The sequence below is a fragment of the Salvelinus namaycush genome, chromosome 4, assembly GCF_016432855.1.
Source record: "Salvelinus namaycush isolate Seneca chromosome 4, SaNama_1.0, whole genome shotgun sequence".
Classification (NCBI taxonomy): Eukaryota; Metazoa; Chordata; class Actinopteri; order Salmoniformes; family Salmonidae; genus Salvelinus; species Salvelinus namaycush.
Window position 1 is genome coordinate 21,819,660 of NC_052310.1, and position 9,798 is coordinate 21,829,457.

Here is a 9,798-nt window from a genome sequence, read left to right on the forward strand (position 1 = left end):
TCTTATTCATTAAAGCTGTGGGCATAACCCAGGATTTACATGCCGGACGGATTATCTACCCATGGAGGGAAAACTTACGGAGCTTTGAGGGAGTGTGCAAGCGTCTTAGCGATCGGATAATGGTCAGGGCTAACCAGACCTCTGGATCTGTAAGAAAGGCATCGTAAAAGACCTTAATTATGAACGGTTATAAACTGTATGTACTAAATATTTTGAATTAAATAAATGGTTTTAAAAGCAGAATCTCACCTTCTAACGATAGGAATAAGTCCTTTCCTTCTATCACCAAGCATGCCCCTGAAAATGCCCATGCATCTGCGCTCAAGGCTCTCTCGCTCTCTCTCTCTCTCTCTCTCTATGCAGGGGGTCGTTTGAAACCAAGGTTTACACTATCCGGCAAAACAGATGCCTACCCCCCCCCCCCCCCCCCCCCCCAACAAAAATATTGTGTCTTACGCCTCCTAAACACAAAGGCCTTTCAAAAACTAATTGTTAGGTGGGCTAAAAAGTCATTCAGCCCAGCGATGTCGAGACCTCCCCACCCCAGCATCTAGATGCTAGCCCCCCGGAGATTTTAGAATATCAAAAGGTACCTAATGTTTAGACACCCCCAATACCATGTGTTTGAACCAAATACCATGTGTTTGAACCAAATACCTTAGGCTTCAAAGATAGCTGGGGTCTAGTCCTAAAAAAATAAAAAAATAAAAAACGACACCCCACGGCTCTGTAAACTCATTCCGTACTATCACGACTTTTGAGCCAAGATGGATCTTTCGGAAGGTGAGTTCGTGAAATAAATATATATATTTAGATTATATATTATATATTATATTTATATTTGTATATCAGATTTAGGATGCGGGGACTTGTTTGAACATTGTGAATGTTATAGTAATATTAAACAGGAGTTATAGGGGTTTTAACCGATGACAACAATGATTATTTTATTTAAGTCAAATGCACATATTCATGTAATTTAAAACGTTCGCAGGATAAGCAACATTAAGCCAACGGCATCCCGGGGATAAAGGATATGGAACCGCCTTCGTTAGAAAGGAATTCCGAAGAGCAACGGATGGACACAGAATTTTACGAGATATCTATATGTCAACTGTATGTATTTTTTATGATAAAATGTACACCCGAAATCGAAAATCATACAACCCTGGAGGACATGATCGAAACGGAAGGGGTACCCCCGGAACATGAAGAGTAAAACATTGAATTCGGAAGATTTCCCCGCTTCAAATGACATTTCGGAGGTCTCTGATTTGCGGTTGTTTGTGATGGGCAGAAAACAGGTTAAGGAAAACTCCGAGGCTGAAACAACATTCAGTCATGCTATTCTAAAACAGGAAGACAACGATTTTTACAGATATTCAGAAACAGAGGGACAATAATTATCATTATAATTTGTTTTTTAAATATATTTTTTAGGCCATATGTTAAATGGACGTATTCGTATAAGTTAAAATGTATCTATTTCGTATAAATACATGTTAACATTATCTAACGTATGTATGATACCCCGAGGCTACAGGGCATAATGGATTTGGAACCGACAGATTTAGATGGGGATTCTCAGAGGCAAACTGCGTCAGGTCCTTTACGTGGCCCATTCACTAATACACTATTTTCGGCGTAAGTCCCCCTCCCCCCGACTAAGGAAGAGCAGATGAAACAGAGACAATTCTGCGGGCTTGTACTGAATGAAGGCCTTAACCGAACTCCAAACACAAGCCAGCAGCCCAGGACAGATAAAACGATAGTCGGTGAATCTTTCCTTCCTCATGGGACTTTTTTTTGAAGGGGATGTGAATATTAGAGGTGATGTTTGTATATATATTATCTAAGAATGATTGGTATTAATTCTAGGCATTTACATGTATGTTTTTAAAAATGAAGGCTATTTATACAATGAAACATTGTTTTTATTCATACTGTTTGTAAACAATAGCTTCTGCCCCCTTAGGGTCTACTTGAACCGCTTATTAAATCAGACCTCTCAGACCAGAAAGATTGATTAGAAACCATGGCCGACTATATTCAATCTGTGATTAGAAATGATAATTAGAAGCTATGACAAAACTATGATCAAACTAGGATAATAAACTATGAACAACTATGAAGACAGGGCTGTATGTGTGTGAATGATGAGCTATTATTTAAGTGTGTAATATTACTCTCTCTCTCTCTCTGTCAGGCCATGAAAAAGACAAGAGATAGGACATTGACTCCTGAGTGTTGATAGGTCTTAGATTTTTATAGACAGGGTATCTGTAAAACACAATGTGACAACTATTGAAGATGCAAAAAGGGGTTTTCAGTAATATATTTGGTTGACAGATTTGTATTAATATAAAAAGTAATATAAAAATGATTAGAATCTTTAGTATTATTATGTTACATGTGAGACATACCCAGAAATGTAAGCGTAGACAACTTACAAGAATGTGTTTACCAGGCCGTGATGAAAACATTTTAAAGGAGCTTTAATTCAAACATGCAAAGATATATATTTGATACAATTACCAACGTTAAAAACATTTGTTACAATATCCCAAATAATGTTTCTCGAACTAACACACTGTAGAGTTTCCTATTTACTAAAGAACAATAACTAAGACAAAACACAAAAAGTTGTAATACAATCAGTATACATGTCATTATATATGGAAAACAGGTACATTTTGAAAGATTATGCTGTTGATGTGATTTTTTAAAATTCATTTCTTAATTTAGGATAATACGGTTTATTTTATACTTTACTTAAATTGTATTATTTATATTGCCTCATACCAGGCTAATACACTACCAAGCCATGCAAACAGCTAGGGACTTAACCCAGAACAGTTGTGGGTCTTTTTTTTTGGAACAATAAATGATCACGAATACCAATAGGCGTGATTTGATCCTCAAACCTATCAAGACATCCTATAATGCACAGACATATGCAAAACCATAAAACTCTGACAAGAAAACAATGCAAAATCTTAACATGACTACATGCACTGCCATTATTTTTTTTTTTAGTTACCATCCACCAATGGTTGAATTTGGTACTTTTTTCTATGTAGATGCACCGAGCCTCCAAGTGGATGGAGACATACAACAGGCTAAATTAAAATGACCCAGTATGTGAAAAGCTGGGGGTCAAAGGTATTTTTTATGTTTGGTTTTGGTTACAACCAACAGGGCTTCCTAACATTCGACATAACTAGGAAGCCTTATGCGGGAGATTAGAACTCAAAAGTAATAGGGGGTAAGAAAGATCATAAAGGTAATTTCATATTTCGGTTTAGGGGGTTAATAACTTTAGGGAAAACAATATTCACACTATGTGTATTATAAACATGTTAGAGAGCCATCACATCATGATGTAACAGGGCTGAGTGGCGATTCAAAGTACAACAGGAGGCTTCTGTAAACTGCAATACGTGTTAAATATGTTCTACATACAGCCAAGACTGAGTGGTTTCACAAACTCTCTTTAAAGGTTTTGTAAGAAAGTAGTAACAGGCCTCATTCAACAGTCTAGAGATTAACCTAGAGACACCAAAAACATCAACGTTTAGAGCAGCTTGGAGATTATTCCCCACATGTAAGGGGGGCAAAGAGTTGATTTACCTAACCCTGTACAAACCAAAGGAATTTCCAGAGTTAGCAAACCCTGACACTGGGTATGATAACTCTGACTCGTATGTCTAATGATTATTGTAGATGTTTACACCTGAGGGAGTTTACAGTAGGTCAATTAGATGTATAAATGCAAAGAGAGCAACAAATTGACCTACGTGACCTCAAAGGACAGCCTACTTTATAATAGAGAATGCATGGATGTGTACTGAACATGTACCCCTTATAAAACATAGCGATCTACGGTCAAATGCATCTAAAGTTTTTAATGAAGTGGCCGCTGCATTTAATTTAGATTACATGTTGTTTTCACGAGTATACGAAAATAATTCTAATGATTGAAGTGTATGTACCTAATATGTTGTACTAGTATATACGTTAAGCTGACTTAATAAAATAAAAAAAATATTTATGTGTTAGTTAATTAAGAAGCTGAATATAAAAAATAATATAAAGATGCTGCTTCTTACATAGAAATGGGTCAGGCCTCTTGCTCAATAGCACAAAGCAGATCATTCAATCAATGGTCTTACTGGTTCTAGACTATGTTGAAGTAATCTAAATTAAATGCAGCGGCCACTTCATTAAAAACTTTAGATGCATTTGACCGTAGATCGCTATGTTTTATAAGGGGTACATGTTCAGTACACATCCATGCATTCTCTATTATAAAGTAGGCTGTCCTTTGAGGTCACGTAGGTCAATTTGTTGCTCTCTTTGCATTTATACATCTAATTGACCTACTGTAAACTCCCTCAGGTGTAAACATCTACAATAATCATTAGACATACGAGTCAGAGTTATCATACCCAGTGTCAGGGTTTGCTAACTCTGGAAATTCCTTTGGTTTGTACAGGGTTAGGTAAATCAACTCTTTGCCCCCCTTACATGTGGGGAATAATCTCCAAGCTGCTCTAAACGTTGATGTTTTTGGTGTCTCTAGGTTAATCTCTAGACTGTTGAATGAGGCCTGTTACTACTTTCTTACAAAACCTTTAAAGAGAGTTTGTGAAACCACTCAGTCTTGGCTGTATGTAGAACATATTTAACACGTATTGCAGTTTACAGAAGCCTCCTGTTGTACTTTGAATCGCCACTCAGCCCTGTTACATCATGATGTGATGGCTCTCTAACATGTTTATAATACACATAGTGTGAATATTGTTTTCCCTAAAGTTATTAACCCCCTAAACCGAAATATGAAATTACCTTTATGATCTTTCTTACCCCCTATTACTTTTGAGTTCTAATCTCCCGCATAAGGCTTCCTAGTTATGTCGAATGTTAGGAAGCCCTGTTGGTTGTAACCAAAACCAAACATAAAAAATACCTTTGACCCCCAGCTTTTCACATACTGGGTCATTTTAATTTAGCCTGTTGTATGTCTCCATCCACTTGGAGGCTCGGTGCATCTACATAGAAAAAAGTACCAAATTCAACCATTGGTGGATGGTAACTAAAAAAAAAAATAATGGCAGTGCATGTAGTCATGTTAAGATTTTGCATTGTTTTCTTGTCAGAGTTTTATGGTTTTGCATATGTCTGTGCATTATAGGATGTCTTGATAGGTTTGAGGATCAAATCACGCCTATTGGTATTCGTGATCATTTATTGTTCCAAAAAAAAAGACCCACAACTGTTCTGGGTTAAGTCCCTAGCTGTTTGCATGGCTTGGTAGTGTATTAGCCTGGTATGAGGCAATATAAATAATACAATTTAAGTAAAGTATAAAATAAACCGTATTATCCTAAATTAAGAAATGAATTTTAAAAAATCACATCAACAGCATAATCTTTCAAAATGTACCTGTTTTCCATATATAATGACATGTATACTGATTGTATTACAACTTTTTGTGTTTTGTCTTAGTTATTGTTCTTTAGTAAATAGGAAACTCTACAGTGTGTTAGTTCGAGAAACATTATTTGGGATATTGTAACAAATGTTTTTAACGTTGGTAATTGTATCAAATATATATCTTTGCATGTTTGAATTAAAGCTCCTTTAAAATGTTTTCATCACGGCCTGGTAAACACATTCTTGTAAGTTGTCTACGCTTACATTTCTGGGTATGTCTCACATGTAACATAATAATACTAAAGATTCTAATCATTTTTATATTACTTTTTATATTAATACAAATCTGTCAACCAAATATATTTCTGAAAACCCCTTTTTGCATCTTCAATAGTTGTCACATTGTGTTTTACAGATACCCTGTCTATAAAAATCTAAGACCTATCAACACTCAGGAGTCAATGTCCTATCTCTTGTCTTTTTCATGGCCTGACAGAGAGAGAGAGAGAGTAATATTACACACTTAAATAATAGCTCATCATTCACACACATACAGCCCTGTCTTCATAGTTGTTCATAGTTTATTATCCTAGTTTGATCATAGTTTTGTCATAGCTTCTAATTATCATTTCTAATCACAGATTGAATATAGTCGGCCATGGTTTCTAATCAATCTTTCTGGTCTGAGAGGTCTGATTTAATAAGCGGTTCAAGTAGACCCTAAGGGGGCAGAAGCTATTGTTTACAAACAGTATGAATAAAAACAATGTTTCATTGTATAAATAGCCTTCATTTTTAAAAACATACATGTAAATGCCTAGAATTAATACCAATCATTCTTAGATAATATATATACAAACATCACCTCTAATATTCACATCCCCTTCAAAAAAAAGTCCCATGAGGAAGGAAAGATTCACCGACTATCGTTTTATCTGTCCTGGGCTGCTGGCTTGTGTTTGGAGTTCGGTTAAGGCCTTCATTCAGTACAAGCCCGCAGAATTGTCTCTGTTTCATCTGCTCTTCCTTAGTCGGGGGGAGGGGGACTTACGCCGAAAATAGTGTATTAGTGAATGGGCCACGTAAAGGACCTGACGCAGTTTGCCTCTGAGAATCCCCATCTAAATCTGTCGGTTCCAAATCCATTATGCCCTGTAGCCTCGGGGTATCATACATACGTTAGATAATGTTAACATGTATTTATACGAAATAGATACATTTTAACTTATACGAATACGTCCATTTAACATATGGCCTAAAAAATATATTTAAAAAACAAATTATAATGATAATTATTGTCCCTCTGTTTCTGAATATCTGTAAAAATCGTTGTCTTCCTGTTTTAGAATAGCATGACTGAATGTTGTTTCAGCCTCGGAGTTTTCCTTAACCTGTTTTCTGCCCATCACAAACAACCGCAAATCAGAGACCTCCGAAATGTCATTTGAAGCGGGGAAATCTTCCGAATTCAATGTTTTACTCTTCATGTTCCGGGGGTACCCCTTCCGTTTCGATCATGTCCTCCAGGGTTGTATGATTTTCGATTTCGGGTGTACATTTTATCATAAAAAATACATACAGTTGACATATAGATATCTCGTAAAATTCTGTGTCCATCCGTTGCTCTTCGGAATTCCTTTCTAACGAAGGCGGTTCCATATCCTTTATCCCCGGGATGCCGTTGGCTTAATGTTGCTTATCCTGCGAACGTTTTAAATTACATGAATATGTGCATTTGACTTAAATAAAATAATCATTGTTGTCATCGGTTAAAACCCCTATAACTCCTGTTTAATATTACTATAACATTCACAATGTTCAAACAAGTCCCCGCATCCTAAATCTGATATACAAATATAAATATAATATATAATATATATAATCTAAATATATATATTTATTTCACGAACTCACCTTCCGAAAGATCCATCTTGGCTCAAAAGTCGTGATAGTACGGAATGAGTTTACAGAGCCGTGGGGTGTCGTTTTTTATTTTTTTATTTTTTTAGGACTAGACCCCAGCTATCTTTGAAGCCTAAGGTATTTGGTTCAAACACATGGTATTTGGTTCAAACACATGGTATTGGGGGTGTCTAAACATTAGGTACCTTTTGATATTCTAAAATCTCCGGGGGGCTAGCATCTAGATGCTGGGGTGGGGAGGTCTCGACATCGCTGGGCTGAATGACTTTTTAGCCCACCTAACAATTAGTTTTTGAAAGGCCTTTGTGTTTAGGAGGCGTAAGACACAATATTTTTGTTGGGGGGGGGGGGGGGGGGGGGGGGGTAGGCATCTGTTTTGCCGGATAGTGTAAACCTTGGTTTCAAACGACCCCCTGCATAGAGAGAGAGAGAGAGAGAGAGCGAGAGAGCCTTGAGCGCAGATGCATGGGCATTTTCAGGGGCATGCTTGGTGATAGAAGGAAAGGACTTATTCCTATCGTTAGAAGGTGAGATTCTGCTTTTAAAACCATTTATTTAATTCAAAATATTTAGTACATACAGTTTATAACCGTTCATAATTAAGGTCTTTTACGATGCCTTTCTTACAGATCCAGAGGTCTGGTTAGCCCTGACCATTATCCGATCGCTAAGACGCTTGCACACTCCCTCAAAGCTCCGTAAGTTTTCCCTCCATGGGTAGATAATCCGTCCGGCATGTAAATCCTGGGTTATGCCCACAGCTTTAATGAATAAGATGGGTAGAAAAATAATCTGTTTAAGTCATAAGTAAAGGCCTTTCATAAAGAGGCTATCATGATTGACTGTGTCCCCATATTTAACACGTATTGCTTGTTACAGAAGACCCCTGTTGTACATTGAATATCCACTAGCAGATTTGTGTAGCATGCATCTCCACTATATCTGTCATGTTACTGTGGTCTTTTTAAAAGTCAATAAACATATGTGTAAAATGTACACTTTTGTTTCACTGTAGATTTGTTTAAGCCCACCTAGAAACACCTGATTTATCCTACAGCATTAATGAATAAGATGTGTAGAAAATGAATCTGTTTAAGTCATAAGTAAAGGCCTTTCATAAAGAGGCTGTCATGATTGACTGTGGCCCCTATTTGACACGTATTGCTTGCTACATTAGACCCTAAAACCTAAATTATGTTTTGAACTAAGGCTTGTTTAATATTTCTATAACTGTTGATAAAACATTTACTGAGAGAGAGAGAGAGAGAGAGAGAGAGAGAGCCTTGAGCGCAGATGCATGGGCCTTTTTGAACACACACCCCACCCCTTTTTCTCTGTTTTTTGAAACACACACACACATCCACTACAGCACACGCACGCACACACACGCGCGCGCATTCCGCAAGTTTTTTTTCTTTTCTCAGGGACAGACTGCGCTAAGAGTGAACAAACTAAAGAGTTCCTGACATGGTGAGATTCTGCTTTTAAAACCATTTTATTTCATTCAAAATATTTAGTACATACAGTTTATAGCCTTACATTATTAAGGTCTTTTACGATGCCTTTCTTACAGATCCAGAGGTCTGGTTAGCCCTGACCATTATCCGATCGCTAAGACGCTTGCACACTCCCTCAAAGCTCCGTAAGTTTTCCCTACATGGGTAGCTAATCCGTCCGGCATGTAAATCCTGGGGTATGCCCCCAGCTTTAATGAATAAGATGGGTATAAAAATAATCTGTTTAAGTCATAAGTAAAGGCCTTTCCTAAAGAGGCTGTCATGATTGACTGTGGCTCATATTTAACACGTATTGCTTGTTACCTAAGACTATTGTTGTACATTGAATATCCACGAGCAGATTTGTGTAGCATGCATCTCCACTATATCTGTCATGTTACTGTGTTCTTTTTAAAAGTCAATAAACATATGTGTAAAATGTACACTTTTGTTTCACTGTAGATTTGTTTAAGCCCACCTAGAAATGTTTTTCCCTGAGGGACAGACTGCGCTAAGAGTGAACAAACTAACGAGTTCATGACATGGTGAGATTCTGCTTTTAAAACCATTTATTTCATTCAAAATATCTAGTACATACATTTTATAGCCTTACATTATTAAGGTATTTTACGAGGCCTTTCTTACAGATCCAGGGATCTGATGCAACCACCCCCCATTGTCAGTGTCCAGTTGGTCATCAAAATGCCGGGATCTCTTGCAAGGTTCATCAACACTTGGTAAGTTTTCACTCCAGGGGTAGATCCTACGTCGGGCCTTTTGGTCCTGGCTATGTCTCAAGGACAGCCGAGGCCAGCGCCTTAACTGTTCGCGATTTTTGAAGAGAATGTCCAGCTTATTCATAAGTGTTATGAAAATTGGATAATCCACCCATTTAAAACTAAACACAGGAATAAAAAAGTTTACATCTTTGCATGCTCTGGAA

General features: G+C 37.1%; 1 long non-coding RNA gene across 1 annotated transcript; it reads left to right on the forward strand.

Moving 5' to 3' along the window:
* Positions 1 to 8,747: 8,747 nt before the first annotated feature.
* On the forward strand, positions 8,748 to 9,593 carry LOC120045524. Its single transcript, XR_005476715.1, has 4 exons — positions 8,748 to 8,829; positions 8,933 to 9,001; positions 9,318 to 9,400; positions 9,503 to 9,593. It is a non-coding gene; the product is annotated as an uncharacterized LOC120045524 (long non-coding RNA).
* The last annotated feature ends 205 nt before the right edge of the window (positions 9,594 to 9,798 follow it).